The 21,877-nt window shown below is 47.9% G+C and overlaps 1 protein-coding gene across 1 annotated transcript in view; it reads left to right on the forward strand.

The window, feature by feature from the left end:
- SLC30A4 (solute carrier family 30 member 4) overlaps window positions 1-21,877 on the forward strand; it is a 287,690-nt gene that overhangs the window by 230,086 nt on the left and 35,727 nt on the right. The gene's annotated exons all lie outside the window — the stretch shown is intronic.

The following is a 21,877-nucleotide window of genomic DNA, read 5'->3' on the forward strand; positions in this document are numbered from 1 at the left end:
TGCGTTATTCCTCCACTCCCTCAGTGTTTCTGGATGGATGTATGGTGTTGGGAGAAATCAACAAATAGCATACGCACAATCCCCTTGAACATGCATTGAACTGTTATTAATTGAAAGGTTATGGTAAATGCATTCAGTATTATTTGGACATATCACTGACTTGCCTAAGTGCCTAATAAACACTAATTTCGAGGTTATCATCTTGCTAGTAAATTACAGGTAATTTACTTTTCTAACTCAGTGCTGGATACCTAGATTTAGCACTGGGACATTTCCTGGAAACAGGTACGTAAATACGTTTTGTTTATTTATGCGATTTTTAGAGAATATTTTTAGATTTCAAAACTCCACACTTAAAAACTTTTTGGAAGAAAATTGTCAATGTTCTCCTATTGAGGAAAAACAGGTTATTGGTTCAAAGGTAAGTTATTGACTGTGGGAGTTAAGGTTCTGGGGTTAGACTCCGGGGTCACCCAGGGTCAGTGATGCTCTCTTGTTACACCCTCAGCGGCACGTGGGCGGCCAGGTGCAGAGTGTTGAGGCCCAATGTTATCCAACAGGAGAAAGGGGGCCTCCGGTTGGTGGCTGCAAATGAGCAGGCCACTGGGTTGTGGGAGCAAAGCTCCTAGGGTTTAGGTCAGGGCAAATGTGGAAATAAAGTAGCACATAAGTGCACCCTCAGCGGTGCAGAGTGCTGCTTCGAGATCGGGCGCCCTAAGGTTTCCAATGGAGAACCTCCAGTTTGCAAAAGCACTACAGGCAGAGAGATGAAAGACTTCTGGGTGCGAACACCACTTCGAGAGTTAAGTTGGGAAGTTAGAGGTTGGTTAGACAGTCGGTTTGGGCACACAAAGATGTGGGGCTTTGGGTGCAGGGGTGCCTTTTTGGGTCGTATCTTCTTACCAGCTCCCAGCTCCTGTTCGCGGTTAGGGGGGCCTTCTGGATTTAGACTGCAGGTGTCGGCTGGAAGCTTGAGGCAGGTCAGGGATCGCCGGATCTCGGTTCAGGATCGCCAATGTGACCACCTCGTGTTTTTTTTCCGCTCAAGCTCGGGCTGGGTTCGGTGGGTGCAGAGAGTGCTGCCTCCGGAGGTTGCTGTTGAACGAATCCGGTGTTCACTGGAGAAGCAGTCTTTGGAAGTGAAGGCAGGCAGGTCCTCCGGGGTTTTTGAGGTTGATGGCTGCACGACACACCGGGGTTTTGCAGAATAAGGTTTTAGGGGAGACATGCCTGCTGGGCTGGGACCAAGTCAGTGGACGTCGTCCTCTTGTTAGCTCTGCACAGCTCTTCGGTCCTTCTTCTTAACTTCCTTCTTGTCGTTTCTGGATCTGAGGAAGCAAGGTTCAGGGTGCCCCCTAAATACTAGATTTAGGGGCGTTACAGGTAGGTAGAGGGCAGGGACCAATGGGTTCCATCCCTGGGGTGGGTACACCCCCCTATTGTGCCACTATCCGGTGGGAGGGGGGCAGGAGCCTGTCCCTGGTTGGTTGGGTCCCCCATCCTCAAGATCGCGGTGACTCAGAGTTGTGCTTCACCTCGCCTACCCCACCTGAGGGGTGGAGTTGCTAGAGGTGGGCACACCTCTCTCCCTCACTTGTTTTCCTACCGGTTCTCCCACCCAAAGTGGGGGGGTTGAACCAGTGGGGACCAGTTGCTGAAAGCACAAAGTTGCCTGGGGAAGCTCACAAAGGTGGCATGCCTTTGAAGCTTCCCCTTCGTGAACCCTGCCCAGGAGGCTTGGCACCTCGTCCCAGGATGTGCATTGTTTCAGGCCCCCGAGAGCAGCAGGCTCTTGACCCAGGGTCCAGAAACATGTCTGTTGATGGCAGCTTAAGCAGCCACTCAGTCTGGACACTAGAAATTGGTTGAGTTTCAGAGGGCATCTCTAAGATGCCCTCTGTTGTGCATTTGACTTTAAATCCCACACTGGCATCAGTATGGGTTTAATGTGCTGAGAATTTTGATACCAAACTTCTCAGTTTTCAGTGTAGCCATTGTGGGTCTGTGGAGTTCGTAATGACAAACTCCCCAGCACCATATACTCTTAATGGCAGCACTACACTTACAATGTCTTAGAATTGACTTAGACACTTTAGGGTACAGGGCTCATGCACTTGTACCCTCACCAATGGTATAGTGCACCCAGCTAGAGGTGTGACTTCCCTATGCCAGGGCAGTGGGTTGTAGCCACAGCACACAAGGATGTGTGTCATGTCAACACTTTACTTGGTTCTACACCAAGACACGCAGCCTGCAAAGGCAGTATGTGAGTGTCGGGTACATGACCTCTAAGGGTGGCACAATAAGTGCTGCCGCCCTTAGAGGCCTTCTCTGGTCACAGTGCCCTGGGTACCTGTGGTACCATTTACATGGGGCTGACCTGTGGCCAGAGGTGCCAATTGGGTTTAGGCTTCAATGCAATTTTTAGGGAAGGAACATAGGTCCTGGGTACCTGATTAGCAGGAGCCCAGGGCACACCGAGTCAAAGAACATCAGCAATTCAGCAAAAAGTGGGGGCATGCCATGCAGAAAGAGGGCACTTTCTCACACGTATCACCTGGCCCACTGAACATGGCACCCAGATCTGTTGGATAGCTTCATATTGACTACTACTCATAGAGTGTTATTTCAGCAGAACTGGACAGTTTGATACCCTTTCCTTGTAAATTTACTGGGTTTGAAACTTGTGATCATTTTGGTAGGTACAAGACCATCTTTTGATGGATACATTTTTCCAAAGATTCATCATCTTATGAACTATTCTTGCAGACTTTATACAGGTTCGGAAAAGGTTTTACCTCACTTCGAGTGCTGTCAGGTGGCTCAACCTATGATCACTAGAGTATTTTCCGGAGCATTCTCTCTGTGTCAATCTCCTAAAAGATGATTTTGTTATAAAAAAAAAAGATAAATAAAAACGTATGGCATTGCCAGTTGGTTTTGCTTGGCAATAAAGAAAAGAATGACTTGAATATAGCAGAGGCTTGGTTTCCGAATGGAAGAGGAGCAGCCGACTGAAGCTCAACTCAGACAAGGTGGAGTTCCTCATCCTCGGGCCCACCCCCTCTGCCTGGGACGATTCCTGGTGGCTCACCACACTAGGAGCAGCACCGATGCCCACCGACCACGCACACAACTTGGGATTCATCCTCGACTCCTCCCTCTCCTTGTCAAAGCAGGTCAACTCAGTCTCCTCTTCCAGCTACAACACCCTCCGCATGCTCCGCAGGATCTACAAGTGGATCACCACGGAAACAAGAAGAACTGTGACCCAGGCCCTCGTCAGCCGAAGGCTAGACTACGGCAACGCAGTCTATGCAGGGATCCTGGCCAAACTCCTGCAACAACTACAACGCATCCAAAACGCCTCCGTCAGACTGATCCTCAACATCCTGCGCTGCAGCCACATCACCCCCCAGCTGAGAAACCTACACTGGCTCCCCGTCAAAAAGAGGATCACCTTCAAGCTACTCACCCACGAACACAAAGCCCTCCACAACACCGGACCAGCCTACCTCAACAACAAACTCAGCTTCTACACCCCACCCGCCAGCTCGGCTCAGCCAGCCTCGCCCTCGCCACTGTCGTCCGCACCCAACGAACGACCGCCGGTGGCAGATCCTTCTCCTTCCTCGCCGCCAAGACCTGAAACACCCTCCCCACCCACCTACGGCAGACCCAAGACCTGCTCAACTTCAGAAAACTCCTCAAGACCTGGCTCTTCGAGCAGTAGCAGCACCCCCAACCCCCAGCGCCTTGAGACCCTTACGGGTAAGTAGCGCGCTCTATAAATTCAATGATTGATTGAATTGTTACAATATGTACATTACTGCATATACACTGGGTTTGTTAAGTAATTGAAGACTTTGAATTTGTTAACATTTTTGTACCCTCTTTATTTTAATGCAAATTTCTTGGTGCATTTTGCTATATGCCTAGTTGTTGGCAAATTGGAAACGTTATTGGAATTTACTTCACTAAGTGTTGACAAAGCCAAGAGGTTTAAGTTATTAAAAGTTGAGCTTTATGGGCTTTCCCAGTGCTTACATAGGTCATGTGAACTGAGTTGCCTCTATGTGTCCGGGTGAGTTCAGATTGTGGGACGGTGTTCATGATGAGGCACGATTGAAAGCACTGACCTGAGGCTGAAGGCAGTGCGAGTTTTACCATAATAATAAAGCTTTATTTCAGCAATTGCCATAAAAGCAGACACAGTAACTTAAAGCTGTAAACTCATGCAATAATAAAACGCCTAAAAACATAACATATAAAATAATTCAAATGCATATAATATCCGCTGTTAAATCTAGCAGCATATAGAAGGAACATCATAACAATTTTAAGATGCAAAATTAAATTTCATCCCTTAGCTCCTGTACTAGTTATCTATTGTTACACAGTCAATAAAAATTATAAATGACTGCGAAGTGCAACTCGGACACACAGGAATCTTATGCGGTAAATACTAGAAGACAACGGGGCAGTCTTTTTCGGTCTGTGTCTTCATATATATACAAGAAACCGGGAGACAGCAAATACAATTAATTGAGCTGTGTCAGCCCTGAATACTCTAGTTTCAATTTTGTAGTTCTTAATGCCCAAGTTACAGCATAACAGCAGGATCCATTTCCTCCTATGTTCATGATACTGTGGCCAAAAGTACAAGGCATGATCTACAGTTTCCTTCACCTCTGGCCAAAATGGACAGCATAGGTCAGGTTCAGCAACAACGAGGATGCGTCGCCACTTTGCAGTAAAGGATCAAAGTGGCAAAGTCCCAATTCGGAACTTAATGTAGAGTGTCTTAGCAACTACAAGCTAATAGTGTCCATATAAACATTTACAAAAGATGAGTGTCTTTAAATTCCAAAAAGATAGAAGATAGAGTACTTGTCCTCCTGGACTGGTGCAATCTACCATCTGTGTATCTCCTTGAGCATAGACTTGGAAATGCCACTAGATGTTTCCAGGTGAGCCCACATTTCACTGCACCTAATCTCCTCGAAGGAATTCTTAATATACCTAAACCAGGACTTCTGGTGGCCCGGGATGTTTTGCAATCTTTTCCAAGCCCAGCTGATAGGATAATAGATTTGCTGAGGATCAGATCCTCCTCCAGTACATCAAAGATATGAGTTCTACTTTGTGGGGAAGTGAACAAATGCCGTGATCTAAACGAAGTGGCACTAATTAAGTGCTAAGGGGAATATTAATGAGGCGGCGGAGTGAACGTTTTTCCATCAGCTCCAAGTCATTGACATTAACACGCCCCCAGGTCTTGCAAGTTGTAAATTTGCAATGCATGTATCATCGGGCGAAAGCTGGATCCCTTCAAGGCTCTCAGGCCACCACTATAATGTACTAGTCTAAATTTGGACTTGGTGAATGCTGGGTGACCGGTCAAATTTCTCCTTGAGAGTAAACCTCTGGTATTTGAAGGTGCAAACCCTCTCCACTTGGGTACCATTGAGGACCGGGTGTGATCTGGCCGTCTGGCAAGGTTCCAATACCATCAATGTGATGTTGCTTGTATTGATCTCCAGCCCTCTCTGTCTGCAGAAGACTCCGAACTGGTGCAAAAGATTTTTGATACCCATTTACCCATTGGGTATCTCGAGACCAGTAATGTGTTATCCTCAAAGAGGAGGGCTGGGACCTTCATGATGCCCAGACGCGGGGCATCATGCTTGCAATTTAACCAACAGTGTCAGTTTTTTTTACAGTTGTTGTCAGTAGGGCATAATAGTGTTCGGATTATACGTTCATGCAATCCTTGGCCTTTTTTCAGCACACATAGAATGTTGGGCATATACATATGTGTAGCAATTGTAATGACCGGTTCTAATTAATCACAGCAAAACAATTGCGATATTGTAAAACTTGAGTCTCCCCCCCCCCCCCCCTCATTGTGATCATTACATACAACACGAGGCATGTTGCTAATGAGTCGCCAATGGAAGATACATACGCAGGAGTTGAGACAGTGAAGCTGACGCCATAAATACGTGAGGTGCTGAGGGCTTACATACGGATTGAGAGACCGAAACAGTGCAAGGATTGGGAAGAGGGACGAGGCACGACGACCCCCCTACTAAGAAACATCACGCACAGATCGGACCCGTGAGAAGCGAACGAGACACAGGTGCAGGTGGATGGACGTAGGTGGTGCCACGCAAGTCGGGGCTATACGCTTGGTAGATTACCTGTGGAATGCCCCCCCCCAAGAAACGCTCATAATGGGCCCACCTGACGCCAAGCAGCCTAAATTGAACTTTGATGCAGGTATAAAGGGAGCAATGCAAGTGCAAGAGGATCAAGACCAAGAACTGATTGCGCAGACGAGCGGTGGCACTGGTGTGCAGACATCGGACATAAACAATATCCTGCAAGAGATCCGTCAAGGGTTCGGACGGGGGTGAACAAGGTGGACCGGATGTCGTCCAGGATGGATGCCATTGCGCACCAATTAGATGGCCACGAGGAACGCATTACCGAAACGGAACGCCGAATATCGGAGACCGGTGACATCACTGCCCAGCACGCATCTCAGCTTACAAGAATGGACAAAATTCTGCGTACAATTGCTGCCAAGAACGAGGACTTGGAAGCGCGCAGTAGGCGCAATAACATTTGCGTTATTGGTATACCGGAATCAACTAACACTGGACGTATGGAAGAATATATTGAGAAGCTGCTGTTGGCAGCTATTGGCCAGGATGCTTTTTCTTCACAGTTCATCTTCGAAAGGGCGCACATATCACTTGGACCGAGGCCTGCACCCGGGACCCCACCGTGGCCTATTATTGCAAGATTGCTGAATTACCGAGATAGGGATGTGGCCCTCAAAGCAGCAAGACACAAGCAATCGCTGACCTATGAAGGCAATACCTTCTCCATATACCCGGACTTTACACCTATGGTGCAGGAGGAGGGCAGAAAATTCTTGGATGTGAAGAGGAAATTGCGAACCGCACAAATTGACTATGCCCTGCTGTATCCTGCGCGACTTAGAGTGACACACCAAGGGAAACAACACTTTTATACGAATCCACAGCAAGTTGAAGATTTCCTGAGATCGGTGAAGCGGGCGAATAGGGGAGGAGGTGGACAGGAGGCGCAGCAGCGACAAGACCGTGACAAAGATGAAGACCCTATGGAATAGTAGAATTCCCGAGGTGCATCTCGACCTTAGAGATTAGACACTGATGACCTGTTGTATGTTGCTGCCTGAACTTTCCTAACGATAGGTGAGATCTTTCCAAGTGGCTTATCTACATGTATGTTGTTCTATCCCAGGAGCCACTCCCCCAAGCCCGGGCCTGCTACAACATCGCGAGAGGGCTTGAGGGGAGTGGAGGTCCTGCGTGACTGTCTAGGCATGAACCCCAATGGGTATTCCCCCAAAATGACTCATAATACAGGGGATGAAGGGGTGCGGTATAAGTGGTTATTGTTGAGGGATGTGGGGAGGGGGGGTGGTTTCGGGATTCTGGCAATGTAGTGTAGTTCCTATATTCCCAATAGGCTCTGCGCATTGGAATAATATAAACAGCAGTGTAGGACTGAGGTTGACTAGGTCTCTACTGACTATATTAGACCTAATTAGTTTTGCCAGCTAGCTCAGAGGTCACTAGAAACTTTCTCGAATGTTCAGGAAAGAGTTAACTCTCCGGATTTAGACAAGAATGGATTAGCTTCTGACAACCACATAAACATGACAACTTTTCTCCCTCAGAATAAAGAGTGTATCTCTAGAGTCGTGTGAAAACAATAGACGGTTATTTCACTCAGTCAATCGTGCGTACTTAGTTTCACCAGAGTGCAGAGAAATAGAGAGACAGGCGTTTTCAATAAAAGGTGTTATTTATTGAGCAGTCTTCTTTCTCATGCAAGAGAAATGAATTGCCACAATTGCAATACTTATCATAAAGTAAAGTGCGTACAGTAAAAGGAGTAATATGTAATAATACTGTAAAAGCATTGATATGGTTTCTTAGCCGTATGATACTTCAAAACGGATAAAATATATACATACATAAAAACATTGACTAACGTACGCAACTGGTGCTTCTAAATACGCCTACCGTACCTGACCTAAGCCTAACACGTGGGAAGCAGTAAGTAAGTTGCAGTTTAAGTTAAGTTGGTTTTTGCCAAGGAATCTGAATCAAGAATTCTCCTAAGGGTTTAGTCAGCTCCGTACCTTGGTAATAGAATGTGGGAGGTCTTGTATCTCTCTCTCAGGACTCGATCTCCCAGCAACCCGCAAGGGTGACTGGAAACACCGGAGCTGGATTTTCTCGGCTGGAGAAAAAGACAGCGTCTTTCTCAGTGCGTCAAAAGGGAGGGGCGGCGTCCTTCGGCTCCTCACATCAGCTGTGCTTCCGGGCAAGTAGATAGCCGCTCTTCTCCAAACCACCGTGTGTTTGCTTAAGGCAACATTGTTATATTTATACCCGAAAGGTGCCGGGTTTGACGTAAGGTTGGACATAAGGACGTCACTAAGAACTAACAGTTCTTTCTGGACTCTTTTAGTTCTTGTGCAAATCAAAACAAGAGCAGGGGGATTTCCCGGGCTGCAGGAGGCTTGGTTTGTTTAAAGAACGCGTTGTACTTTCTAGGAGTCTAGGGGAGTAGCCTTGCCGTATTTGGACTGCATGGGCTATTACTAAATATGGATATGGTTCTTATGCCTTTATAAGGATATTATTTATTATAACCATATAAGGGCATAAATCGGGAATATCGAATTAGGGTCCTAGATAGAAACACAACAGCAAGTTTGGGTTGCTTCAGTGTGTAGGGGGAGGGAGGGCAACAAGTTTGATTCGGTGGTTGTGCGAGGGGTGGTGGGGGTAGATTGTTGTAAGGAGGTGCACATGGATGTCATGCCTTTTGCCTCTTTAAGCTGCAACGATAGTACTGGATTAAGTTTGAGATGGCACAAGTTTACATGTTACATGCCAATCGACACTGGGTGTGTGGCACAGGATGGTATTGGACACTTTCGGGTTAGACTGAACTGCAGAGAACTTCACTGCTTTGAATCATGCAATCTATGGCTGTAAGTGATCTGAATATTATAACATGGAATGTGAGGGGATTGGGGGATCCGCGAAAGAAACGTCAGGTACTATCCTATCTGGATAGACATCGGGTCCACGTGGCTCTCTTACAGGAAACGTTTTTTAAACATCACCTTAACAACCCCTTTGCTAGTAGGTGGGCTGAGCACAGGGTATTTTCTTCGTCTTCATCATATGCGAGAGGCACGGCGATTCTTGTAAAAAAGGGCACACCGTTCACCTTGGCAGGGGAGAGATGTGATGCAGAAGGGAGATACTGTATGGTCTGTGGAGACTGGGGCCCAATTCGATCACTTTGGCATGTTGTTACGGTCCAAATGTAGATGACCCTCAGTTCTTTACAGAGCTATGGGCATGTATAGTGGACATAGGATCCAACCACATAGTATGGGGCGGGGATTTCAACGTGGCCCTCTACCCGGAAGTGGATAGATCACACTCGGCCTCCCATCATTATACTAAGGCACGTGCGGAGTTACACAAACACTTATGGAGTATAATTTGATTGATGCCTGGAGACACTTTCACCCTAATGTACATGAAGGCACACATTTCACTGCACACGCGGCGTCATGGGCGCGGTTAGATTACATCTTTCTTTCGGTGGGGCTGTGCCCTGCGGTCTAAGGAGTGCAGCACTTGGCTAGGACCTACTCGGACCATGCGCTGGTGCAGCTTACCTTGTCCTCAGAGGATTTCGGTCCTCCGAGATCTTACTGGCGATTACAACCTACTATGCTGCTTGATACTGTTTTTCAAGAGGAGCTCAGGGAGGAGGTGCAAGACTTCTTTGAGCGTAACAAGGATACTGTTGACAAAGTTGAAACCGTATGGGAGGCATTTAAGGTTACTTTGAGGGGGTTTTGTATAGCGAAAGGATCTGGTGTGCTTACAGACATATTGAATACACTGACCTCCCTGGAAACTGAGCTCAGATCACTAGAGGAGTCCATTGCCCTCCGCCCAGATAAAGCTCTTCAATCAAAAATTAGGGATGAACTCACGGAATACACGGAAGAAGCCTGTAGAGAATCCAGATTTTGGGGGCGGTACTGGACAGCTCGACGTTATGGCGAAGGAGAGAGGCCGGGTAAGGCACTAGCTGCAACGATTAGAATGACACGAAGCACGAATGTGGTGCTAGAAATAGAGGTGTTAGATGGGTTGGTATATAGAGATACAGCAAACATATTAAATGCCTTCACTGCACATTACTCTAAACTATACACTACCACGAGGACGGACGAGCTCAATTTAAATGAATATCTGGAGGATGTGTCACTGTGGTGGTTGAGTGATACGCAGCTGCAATTTCTGAGCACCCCGTTTGAGTTGGATGAAGTGCGAGACGCAATAATGCACATACAAACCGTAAAGGCCACGGGGATGGATGGTAGCCAGATTGAATTTTACAAAACTTACATAGATTTGATGGCCCCAATATTGCTGGAAGTATATGAGGATGCACTAGAGGTGGGACATCTCCCCCCCTCTATGAGAGTGGCCCTCATCACATCGCTTCTAAAACCAGGAAAGCCACCGCAGCATTGTGACTCTTATAGACCTCTGTGCTTGCTTAGTTGTGATGTTAAAATACTAGCTAAACTTATCGCCACGCGCCTTAGTCTCCTTATGGAAAACGTAATCTTGCCTGATCAATCGGGCTTTGTTCCTGGTAGGGCAACATCTAATAACTTGAGGACCTTCTTTACAGTTATGAATAACATCTCAGCTGACTTACCTATGGCAGCAATTTTTTTAGATACTACAAAAGCATTCGATTCCATAGAATGGGATTATGTGTTTGGAGTGATGATGCGCATGGGATTCCCTCCTATTTTTTTATCCTGGATTCAGTTACTATATTACTCGTCAACGGCTAAAATAACCATTAATGGGAAAATGTCTCAGGAATTGTCCATTACAAGAGGCACGAGACAGGGTTGTCCACTGTCTCCCTTACTTTTTGCGATTGCGGTGGAACTCCTGGCAGCGAAGTTGCGGCAACATCATAGGGATAAAGCGCTGAAGTGCAATATGCGACAAATTTTGATATCTTTATATGCGGATGATATCACGCTGCATATTCGTGACCCCCAGCAAAACATGAACCCCATCCTTAGGGAGTTTATAACGTTTGGCAGACTTTCTGGTGTTCAAATAAACTGGAGCAAATCGTGCCTTTTTCCCCTTACTGCTGCAACAACTACATTTCCCATGGATTACCCTATAGCATGGTGTGAGGACGAGTTTAAATACCTAGGGATTCGTATATCAAGAGATAGGGACAAATGAATGTGCCCCAACTACAGGACAACTATGGTCCGCATCTCAGACACCATAACGCGTTGGATCACCCTACCCTTGTCGATGGCGGGTAGGGCATCTTTAATTAAGATGGTGATACTGTCACAGTTACTTTATTTATTTTTCAATATTCCGTTTTATCCAGGAAATTATTTCTTTAAACAGTTGCGATCTGAGCTAACCCGCTCGGTGTGGGGTGTGGGGGGGTAAGAACCCGAGGATCAAGTGGGATATTTTCACTAGGCCTTATGTACAAGGTGGATTTGGGATTCCCAATTTTGAATTGTATAATTATAGTGCGCAGGCACATTACGCTTTTTTTTGGGTGCATCAACCTCGATATATGCCTCAGCTAGCGGCGGAGCACTGGCTTGCCCTGCCGGTTCCTATTGAGGGTGCATTATATATCCCACCCCCTGGCAGAGACAAGACGCCAACGACAGTGATGAGTACGGTCAACGCTTGGTCCCAAATGGGCAGACTGTTTGATGCGCCTATGCTCTACTCGCCGCTTCTACAATTAGTGTACCACCCAGACATGTCCCTTCTACAGGAGACTGTTTTCCACAAGTGGGCAGAACGCACACACGTTAAAACTTGGGGGGGACCTATATCATGAGGGGAAATTTCGAACATTAGAGCACATGTTTCCGGGTATACAACAGTCTCCTCTCGACACTTTTTTGTACATTCGCCTCCGACAGGGACTTCGATCTATTACGCCAGACTTCCCTAACTAACCTCCAGTCCTTACGCTATTACAGTGGATTCTTCAGGGTGCTACGGTTAAAAACCTAGTTTCGGTAATTTATAAGACGGTGCATACCCTGAGGGAACAGCCTGTTGCGATAGCGAAAACAAAGTGGGACCAGGACCTAGGTATGGAGCTGATGGATAGGCAATAGGAATTTTGCTCGCAGAAGACTGAACGGATCTAGGCGAGCAATAGACTTAGAATAATTCATTATAAGTTCCTACACAGGTTATAATATACACCTGCTCGCATGCATAGGTACAAGCTACGCGAATCAGACACTTGCGATAGATGCCATGCCCCAGGTGCCGACTTCTTACACCTTGCATGGGCTTGTGATGGAGTGCAGGCATACTGGCTATGGATTTTTACTGCCCTATCAAAGATGATAAATGTCGCGGTGGAGCCTTCCCCAGTGTTGGCGCTCTTGGGATACGTAGAACCGCTGCAGGCGGCACACCGCAAATTGGTTGCGCTGGCACTGCTCATGGCTAAAAGGAGAGTGGCATGCCGATGGGGCAGAGGGAGAGCGCCTAAATTCAAGGATTGAATAGATGATCTCATTTATTGTCAAGAACTACTTGAGACATATGCTGAGTTATTACCAGTGACTTCCAGACCTAGTGACATTTGGGCCCCATTGAAATGCTATTTAATGGCGCGTGATGAATCCAGCCCCCTGAGGGTAGCCAGACCTGAACACATAGAATAGCTCATGGTGGTTATGAATGTCCAATCTCCGTGAGGGTGGAGTATGGTGCGTGGTATGGAAGACATTCATAAGGGGGATCATTGATGGGTTAGCGATAACGCATAGATGAGGCCTACCTGAGCTGTGTGGGGAGAGGTGTCCGGAGACTTGCTAGTTACTGTCAATAGTGATCCCTTGTTGAAATGTGCCAACTATATATTAATCCGAGAAAGTTTGTAACTGCTGCAATATTGTTGGGGTATAAACTTAGATTGCCAATGTGAGGTACGGGTTCTAATGTGACTTGACTGCCACCCTATAATGTATAAATGTATGATATTGCATTTAACAGATGCCGTATACCGAATAATGTATTGAATATTACAATATACGTACTGTGTATGACTACATGTGCACCTGCCAAGTTTGAGACAATCAATAAGAAGAGTTCTAAAAAAAAAATCTAAAAAAAAAAAAATTCTGGAACACAGTGCAGATAAAGCAAACAGCCACTTTGCTTCTCTGCAGCACTTACTCTGCAGTGTCTGTTGGAGAGCATGAGCACATCTAGTGTTACACATCACAGGGTGGCTGTGCACCTCACTGCAAGTAAGCAGGTGGAATTACAATACCCAGGCCATGACTGTGGGTTGCAGGGCTGTTGCTGCCACAGGACACCTTGAAAATTGGAGCTGTGGTATTTGTTCCCTAGCGATAATGATCCAAATTTGAACAGGTATTTTGCTTCCTTGCAAAGCAAAACCAAATATTCATAGCTTTTCTGGGAGTTGAGCAGTAGGGAGATGGATTCGTTTTTTGATCAGGTGGCAGATAAAATTAGTAAAAAGCTGGGAATTGTACTCAAGGTATGAAAATACTATTCACACACTCTGCCACCCTGCAGGTTCTTGGCCAAGTCCATTCTCTCCAGTGTCTCTCTTAAAGTAACAATTAAATGCATGGATTTCTCAGAATGTGAAAAAAAATCATTTCCCTTTAAGAAGTCTTTGCGTGTGCAGCAGCTCTTCCAACTGTTGACATCTGCAAAGCAGCTACTTGGTTAACTCCATATACCTTTGCACAGCATTACGGTGTGGATATTTTAGCCCATCAACAGGCTAACCTTTGCCAAACCGTAGAAATGTCTTGTGACCTGGTGCTCTGCGTGTGAAATGAGCAGCCTGAAGTTCTATCTTGTAAGGCTGAGTGACTCTGCCGAGTATCGTGGGGTGAACTTCAGACTTCTGGAATTGCTCATGCTGCAAACAAAAAAAACTTGAAAGAGCAATGTAATAGTAATGACGTGAGACAAAAATGATCCCATCACATCAGCTGTTGGAGCCATACACCACATCCAGTTCAAAGAAGCTTTGGTGAGAGAACTATGCTTCAAGGGTGGGGCAAAGTTACAATAGCGCGTATAGCAACAAATCAGAACCGATAATAAAAGCAGCCAATAAAAGAGCCTAAAGTTGGTGGAAAGTTATATGATACAATGGACAGTCAAAGACCGGAACTCTTCTTCCTCAAGGAAACTGTTCTGCTCACGGGACTGTTTGGTATCTATCCAGTGTTCCCTTAAGCCACATTTTTTATTGGGTAAGATACCAACATTGAAAAGGTAAGACCCGAGTTAACGGTCCAATGGCTCACTCCTTGCATGTCGAGGCCTTGCAATGTGCTATGCTGGCCCTGATCAGGATGGCTCTTGCAACCTCTAGGACACCCCCTGAAGAGGAAGCAGGATATGCTCTGACACTGCGCCTCTGGTGCCAAGTAAAAGTAAAACCCTGCCAAAGCAACTTCTCCTGTTTGGTTCGATCACATTGCAAGGGTTATCCTCTTAGCCAACTTTGGCAATGCTCTTGAAACAGTATTGTAGGAAGTTGTCTGTGTGGATAGGGAAAAGCAAAGAACTTTAACTATGTTACCTTTGCAGAGCACCTCCCTCCGGCTCAGATTTCCCTGAAAGTAGGAGATTTTAGGCTATGACTCTGAAGCTCTCACAATTCCCGATAGACTTTGGCTATACAAAGGACGACGATGATGATGATTCAGAGGCTGATGACCTCCTTTTCCCCTATAGAACTGATGCTGGCTTTATTCTGGAATTACGAAATACCTAATTTTATTGATTCAGAGAAAGTGTACTCATTTATGACTGTTCTATGAAAAGCAGATGGATTTTTGTGTCTTGACCTTGCCCTCAGCAGAAAAAAAGTATAACATTCTGACTGAGATCTTTCAACCTTCAACCTTACTATTGGAATCTGTGCTTGTATTTAACAATTTAGAAAGTTAGGTAACAGACAAAGGTCTAGAAGTTTTGGGCAGTCAGAGTATAGCCCACGGAGCCTGCCCCATCACCTCTGCATCCATATTTATTACGTGTCATTCAGCCTCAAGGATGGACCACTTAACCCCTTCCACGCTCATGACGAGCTGGGCTCGTCATGAGGTAGCCTCCTCGCACGCTCATGACGAGCCCAGCTCGTCATGTAAAGTGCGTTTTTAAAAATCTCAGCGTGCGAGGGGAATTCCGCCCGCACGCATGCGGTTAAAGAATTCCCAGAGCTCAGAAGCTTGGTAATAGCATTTTACATTGGGCATCCCTAGTCCCCTTGATTTCCTATTCGCCCTCAAGACCCTTCTTGACAGGTGTGCTTTTATACCTGCCCATGCAAAGCTAACTATGGCCGACTGAAGAGTGTTCTCTTATTCTTCAGGTATTTTGATCAGAAGGGCCTGGAAAATATATAATAAGCCACGTAGAATATTAAGCTTAATGGCTGCCACTCTTCCCAACCAGGAGATGTAGATATACTGCAATCTGCGAAGATCCGTGGCGATTGCATTGCACACTGGCAACACAAAAAAGCACCCCTGGGTCTAGAGTGAAAGATTGCATTGCACAGCCTTTAATAGTTCGTTCGATATTGGGAGCTTATTTTTGGTGTAATAAATAGACCTAAATATCTAATTATATTTCATTTTGTACCATCGAGAGATGATCTCTCACTGACCTGGTTTGGAGCAGCATGCTGCCTGGCGTGAAATGCTACAACATCTCGTCTGAGGTAGTAAATAGTATATAAAACCAGTTACAATACAAATGCAATATATAACCCATACTGATAATAATACCATAGCACTCAGTGGTTGGAGAGTCGATTATAGTTCATAATGCTGCATAATAATTCCCTTTTACTGCTTGAGACTTTAACATAAAACACAACTGCTAATGGTGCTATCTATTTCCCATTCCACAACAAATAAACCCCTGCCATCAACCAACTGATTAGACATGGAAGAGATCCGCCACATGTTGCTGGCCAATGAAGGATTTTTGATTCAGTCCCCTGGAGGTCTCAACTAGCTACATACTATGACCACTTCCTAACACCTCGCAATGACCATCCAATCTTAGATCTTGCCACCATTTCTCCCTTTAACCTATGCTATGCTTGTTCAGGACCCTAAACTCTAAATAAAATATCTCAGAATGGACAACCCCATGCAGTAAACAGTTACGTAAATTGTGAACATAAGAAATACCATAAAGAGACCTGAAGAGCTGCTCAAAGCTGCCAGCTTACTGAAAACCATAAACTGCACGCCCGTCTTACACTTCTTCATCCATCACACTGCTAAGCTCTGCGTCTCATAACACAATAACACTGGATCAAAGCAAAGGCAGCACACATCCAACAACACACCCTACAAGTTGTAGTGTTCTACTCATGTATGCAAGCACTTGAGCGGCCCACATAAGGGCAGTAAGCGCTATATAAATATTGCAGTATAATACAATACCTGCAAGAGCCCCACACTTAGTAAATCTGGTTTTCATAGGTTAACCATGAACCCTGTAATTATTCTATATTTGTCAATAACCATCAGGGCCCGTAGTATGGGAATCATTGGCTCTAACATTAACAGAAGGAGATCATCAGCAAATAGTTGAATCTCGTGCTCTTTTTCCCCAACTGGCATCCCTTTAATGACGTGGTATTATCATTTTATTATCGTTTCTAGGGAGGCGTGGCTTGGAGAGGCAAGTTGGCGGTCACACTCAAAGAGTGCTCTGGACCCCTTTGTCATCCGCCAGCATCGGCAGCCATCTGACCCTGCCATCTACAATTAGTGCTTCGCCATAACCTGTGCCACCTGTCTGCGGCGGCGACCGCCGAGAATTGTCCGCTGTGTTTGTCTGCCGCCTAACTTTCCGCCTCACCACACCTAAAATGGCGGCACCCGTTCCCTGGGCACTAATCTGTGGCCGCCAGCGGTTTCGGCTCACCCACGGCCAAAGGACTGATCTGAGGACTCACCTGGCGGCAGTGAGGGGGGAGCTGTGGGATCCGGAGTTGCTCCCACCTTCCGGCGATCCAAGGTGAGACGTCTGGCTGTGCAGCCCGGGCTGAGGCCTCCTTTAATCTGCCATGTCCCTGAAGTTGCGGCGGGACCCCTGCACCACTGCAACTGAAACCAGCAGGGACACAGAGGTAGCATTGGGGGATCGGCCGTCGGTCCGATCAGCGAGGTGGACCCACTGGCTACGGTGCTCCCCTCCCCCCCCCCTCCGAACACAGTCCTCCTGTGGCTGGGTGACGCTCTGGGGATTGGCTGGGCCCTCCTCACCAGTTTGTGGTGGTGGTTGCCGGTGCTGCCCCTTGTAACAGAGGCCACACACCCAGCATTCCAGACGGTGGCTGAACGGCACCCTTCAGGGTCCCGGTGAGTGCTGAGGGCAGTGGCGCGAGGACGATGGGAGCTGTCCTGCACGGGGCCCCAGACCTGCGGTAATCCTGATGCAGATTTACAGCAGAGCTGTGGTGGAGGGTTTCGGCTGCACCGATCAGGCAGCAGGAGTTCGGGAGGGGAGGCCTCCCCCACTCTCTTTCACCCATCCATCCGACTGGTTGAGTTCCAGCGGCCCTCGCACTGAAACAGCTCCAACTTAGGGGTACTCCTTGTCATCTGCGACAAGCTGGGAGGCACCCGAGGCTTTAGCCCGGATCCCCTTGGGGGTGACCTGATGACTGGACCGCTGACCCGAATTACGATGCACCCACGCTGAGGACTGGCGCTCCTGCCATATTGAATAGGCCTCCTGATCCTCTTTATTGGGCTTGCTGATACCTGCATCCTGCTGTGGCGCCTGGCAAGCTCTTGAACTCCAGCAGAGGCTGCATTTGGGTATACAAAGCATGCTGGTCCGCACCTACCCCCAGATCGGGTCTCCCGGGATCCCACTGATGGCAGAGTGGTGCACTCCATGAGAGGCCTTTCACGCCAGCTGGAGCCTTTCCTGCCGATACTGATACACAATGGGGGTGTACTACCCGATCTTCTGCATAAGGGAGCCAGGCTGTGGAGCTGTGTGGCTGTGAGCGTTGTGGTGGACTCCTGGTGGGGGCCCGGCCCTACCTCCAACGACCTGCAAACCTGCTACTTTATAGCTATGATATAAACGTGCATCCCTGGCAAGCTGCTGTCCAGCCACGCCGGAGCCACCACCTGGATGACCGGCTATTGTAGACTATCTATACGCCCCAAACGTTGTTTTCTTTTCAGAGGACCCCCCATCCAACATTCTGCACGAGAGAGGCCCACAGTGCTTAATTTCTCCTTCAAGGCCTCCTGGCTATCCCACCCCTTAGCCGGTGGTACCCCGGCCCGACGACCCCCTGCTTCCCTCACATCGAGGTCCTGTCTAGGCCTGGTGCCGGTCTGCAATCTCACGACTTTGGGCGCTGAGATCCTGTTCCCCTCAGGCCTTGGGAAGCCCCAATCCCCGCTATAAGACAGCGAAACTGAGCGCGCTGGTGACCTTTGACTAAGAATCTGAACCAGAGGCACGCTGGCACTGCCCCAACAAGCCCTTCCTACACCAATCATGGGGAGAGACCGCAGCCCTAAATCCTCCTCCACCCCCACACAAACTAAAATGGACCAGTTCACGACAGTGGACCAAAACCCTCCAGAAGGGGCGGTGGGTAGCCTATCCCTTCCAAGTAATGACCTGACTGCCATCCTTCAAGCCATAGACGCATCCCGGATATCAGTGAAGGAGAAGATCGGAGAAGTCCGGGTTGACATGTCCCTCATCAGGCAAAACCTACATAATGCCACACCCTGCATCTCAGCGGCCGAGTCTCGCCTCACCACATTGGAGGACGTTGTCCACTAGCTACAAGAACAATTCTCCCATCTACAATCCTACACTACAGATCTACACAAGAGAGCCGAAGAGGCCAAAAACCGCTCCCGTCGTAACAACTTACGCTTGGTGGGCTTTCCGGAAGGCAGCGAACAGGGTCAGATGGCCAACTTCATCGAAACTTGGATATTGTCTTGGATGCCTAAAGACACACTCTCTCCCTGGTTCGCAATCAAGCGAGCCCACCGTTTGCGTGCACCCAAACCTCCACCTGGGGCTCCTCATCTCCCTATAATTGTCTGGGTATTCAATTTAAAAGACTGAGATGCAATACTATGTGAAGCTCGGACTCTGGGACCACTGAAGTTCCAGAATCATACCATCATGGTGTTCCCAGACTATACAAGGGAAGTGCAGACTCAACGGCGCTCCTACACAGAGGTTAAGCAGAAAATGAGAAATCTTGGCCTCCAATACAGACGCCGCTTCCCTGCCTGTCTCTGGGTCATCTTCAAAGGCAAGATGCAATTCTTCGACTCCCCTCAGGCCACTTGGACTTGGCTGACTGAGGAACGCCCCCTGGGGCCTCCACCGATCCCCTCCGTTCCCCAGACCTACCCATTCTGGTCTGCACGCCTCACGACCTTTGTCCCCTAAACAACGCAGGAGGCACACACAATCTAGTAGAAGACGTCATGGTTGTCCATGCGCACCCAAATCGTTGAGCTCGACTGCCTGCAGGCTTAGCACCAGGTCCTACCCCTCTGGTTCTCACCCCAGGTAGAGGAATAGATCAACTGAAGACTCTTCCAGAGAACGCACTCCCCAGGGTGTCCTGGACTGGGCGGCCACAGACTGCGACCTCACCCACAGTCCAGTAATCTGAAAGTTCCCCTAATGTCATACTGTACAATTTGACACTGCCAATGCTGCATTTGTATCCAACATAAGCGGAGGGGTCCACCACGCATCTCCTGTAGTAGACACTATTGTTTAGCTTGTTTATATCACTTTTTAGGGCGACATATGCTTCAGTTTCAGAAGTATAGGGTGGGGCGATTGGGAGGAGTGATCAGGACTGTTGTGCTAGGTTTCATCTTAGGTTTTACATTGTATTTCCCATTCCAGACAGCACAATGCACTTTCATGCGACCACATCGGAAACACATGGCGACCCTGCATGCAACTTGAAGCGTGACACTCATTCGTCACCCCAGACTCGCCACTGGGCCCAACCCGGGGTGCCCTCTGTATCTCCCACCCTACAGATACACACATCCCAAGAACACCATTCTCCCCGGGTAATGTCCTGGAATGTAAATGGCCTGCTTGATCGTATCAAACGTACGGCAGTCCTGATATATGCCCAGCGACACTCTCCCATTGTTCTCCTACTCCAGGAGACCCACCTCATGGGATTCCACTGTGGCTTTCTGGTGCGCAATGGTTTTGACAGAGTTTGGCACTCCGGCTTTAACCGGGGCTCCCGAGGAGTAGCTATTCTACTCAGAAAGACTTTCCCATTTGTCATCTCTCACGTTTTATGGTTCTCTCAGGGACGCTGGGTCGGAGTGTCCTTCATCTCTTATATATCTATATCCTCCCCACAACACTTGCCTCAACACTACAACATCTCACTAACCCCATCTCCAATTTACCCGAAGGTCAGATGATCCTGGGTGGAGATTTCAACGCGGTTATGCAACCCACTCTCGACTCTACAGGTACCCCCTCCCCTACCAGGTTGATCCACGCCAAGAAATTATCTAGCTCATCTGGTTAGCTCACAGCTCTTGAGGCACAGCCGGGAGCAGGGACAGATAGCTCTATTTTTAAAAACTGCACTGATTTAAATCGCCGTATCTGCACCACCCTCGCTACTCAGCAGATTGCATGCTGACGTAGGCAAGGATTCCCAGCTGCCACGACGGGATTGGCCTGTCGCCAGGACACGCCCACTACCATAGCTACGCCCCCTTTGATACTAAACGCGCGCTGATCACGAGCGCAGCGTTTGTTAGCTCACAGCTCTTGAGGCACAGCCGGGAGCAGGGACAGATAGCTCTATTTTTAAAAACTGCACTGAATTACTTTGTTTTAAATCGCCGTATCTGCACCACCCTCGCTACTCAGCAGATTGCATGCTGACGTAGGCAAGGATTCCCAGCTGCCACGACGGGATTGGCCTGTCGCCAGGACACGCCCACTACCATAGCCACGCCCCCTTGGACCCCTCCCCCTACTGTTACAAAGCATGTGCCCCTACCGGAAGCGCAGCGGACGAGCGCAGCGGGCGCGACGATTGCCGAAGGCGCGCTTAAGGCAAGCTCGTCTGCGCTCATCCGCGCCAAGACCGCGCCGGGCGCAGGGCACTCTGGACAATTATCACTGCCCGTTAGGTATGATAGAAGGGAATTACTGGCTTTAAGGCCTAGATCAGGCGAAACGTGTATGGGTGATCTCCCCATGGACTACCTCTGGGGACCCTTCTCATGTTCTAGCTGTCGATGGACTACCCCTTGGATATATCCAGAGACGCCCAAAAATGTCATTCAGCAAAATTCCAGTAGCCCCAGTTTTAAGGGAGGTTTAATAAATGCCCGCTCACTGTGTTGCCACAGTCAAGACATCCATGATCTAATTATGGATCATGACCTTGACTTTCTCTTTATAACAGAGACGTGGCTTAACGACTCTTCCAATCCCGATTTGGTCACTGCGCTCCCACCTGATTTCACCATCTTCAGACAGGACAGACCAATCGGACGTGGTGGGGGAGTTGCACTTATCATAAAAAAGTCCCTCCCATGCCACACGTTTGACCTGGGCTTACACAAGGGAGGAGAGAGCATCGGATTCTCGATCAAGCTTAAAGC

Source organism: Lissotriton helveticus, chromosome 3_2 (genome assembly GCF_964261635.1).
Source record: "Lissotriton helveticus chromosome 3_2, aLisHel1.1, whole genome shotgun sequence".
NCBI lineage: Eukaryota > Metazoa > Chordata > Amphibia > Caudata > Salamandridae > Lissotriton > Lissotriton helveticus.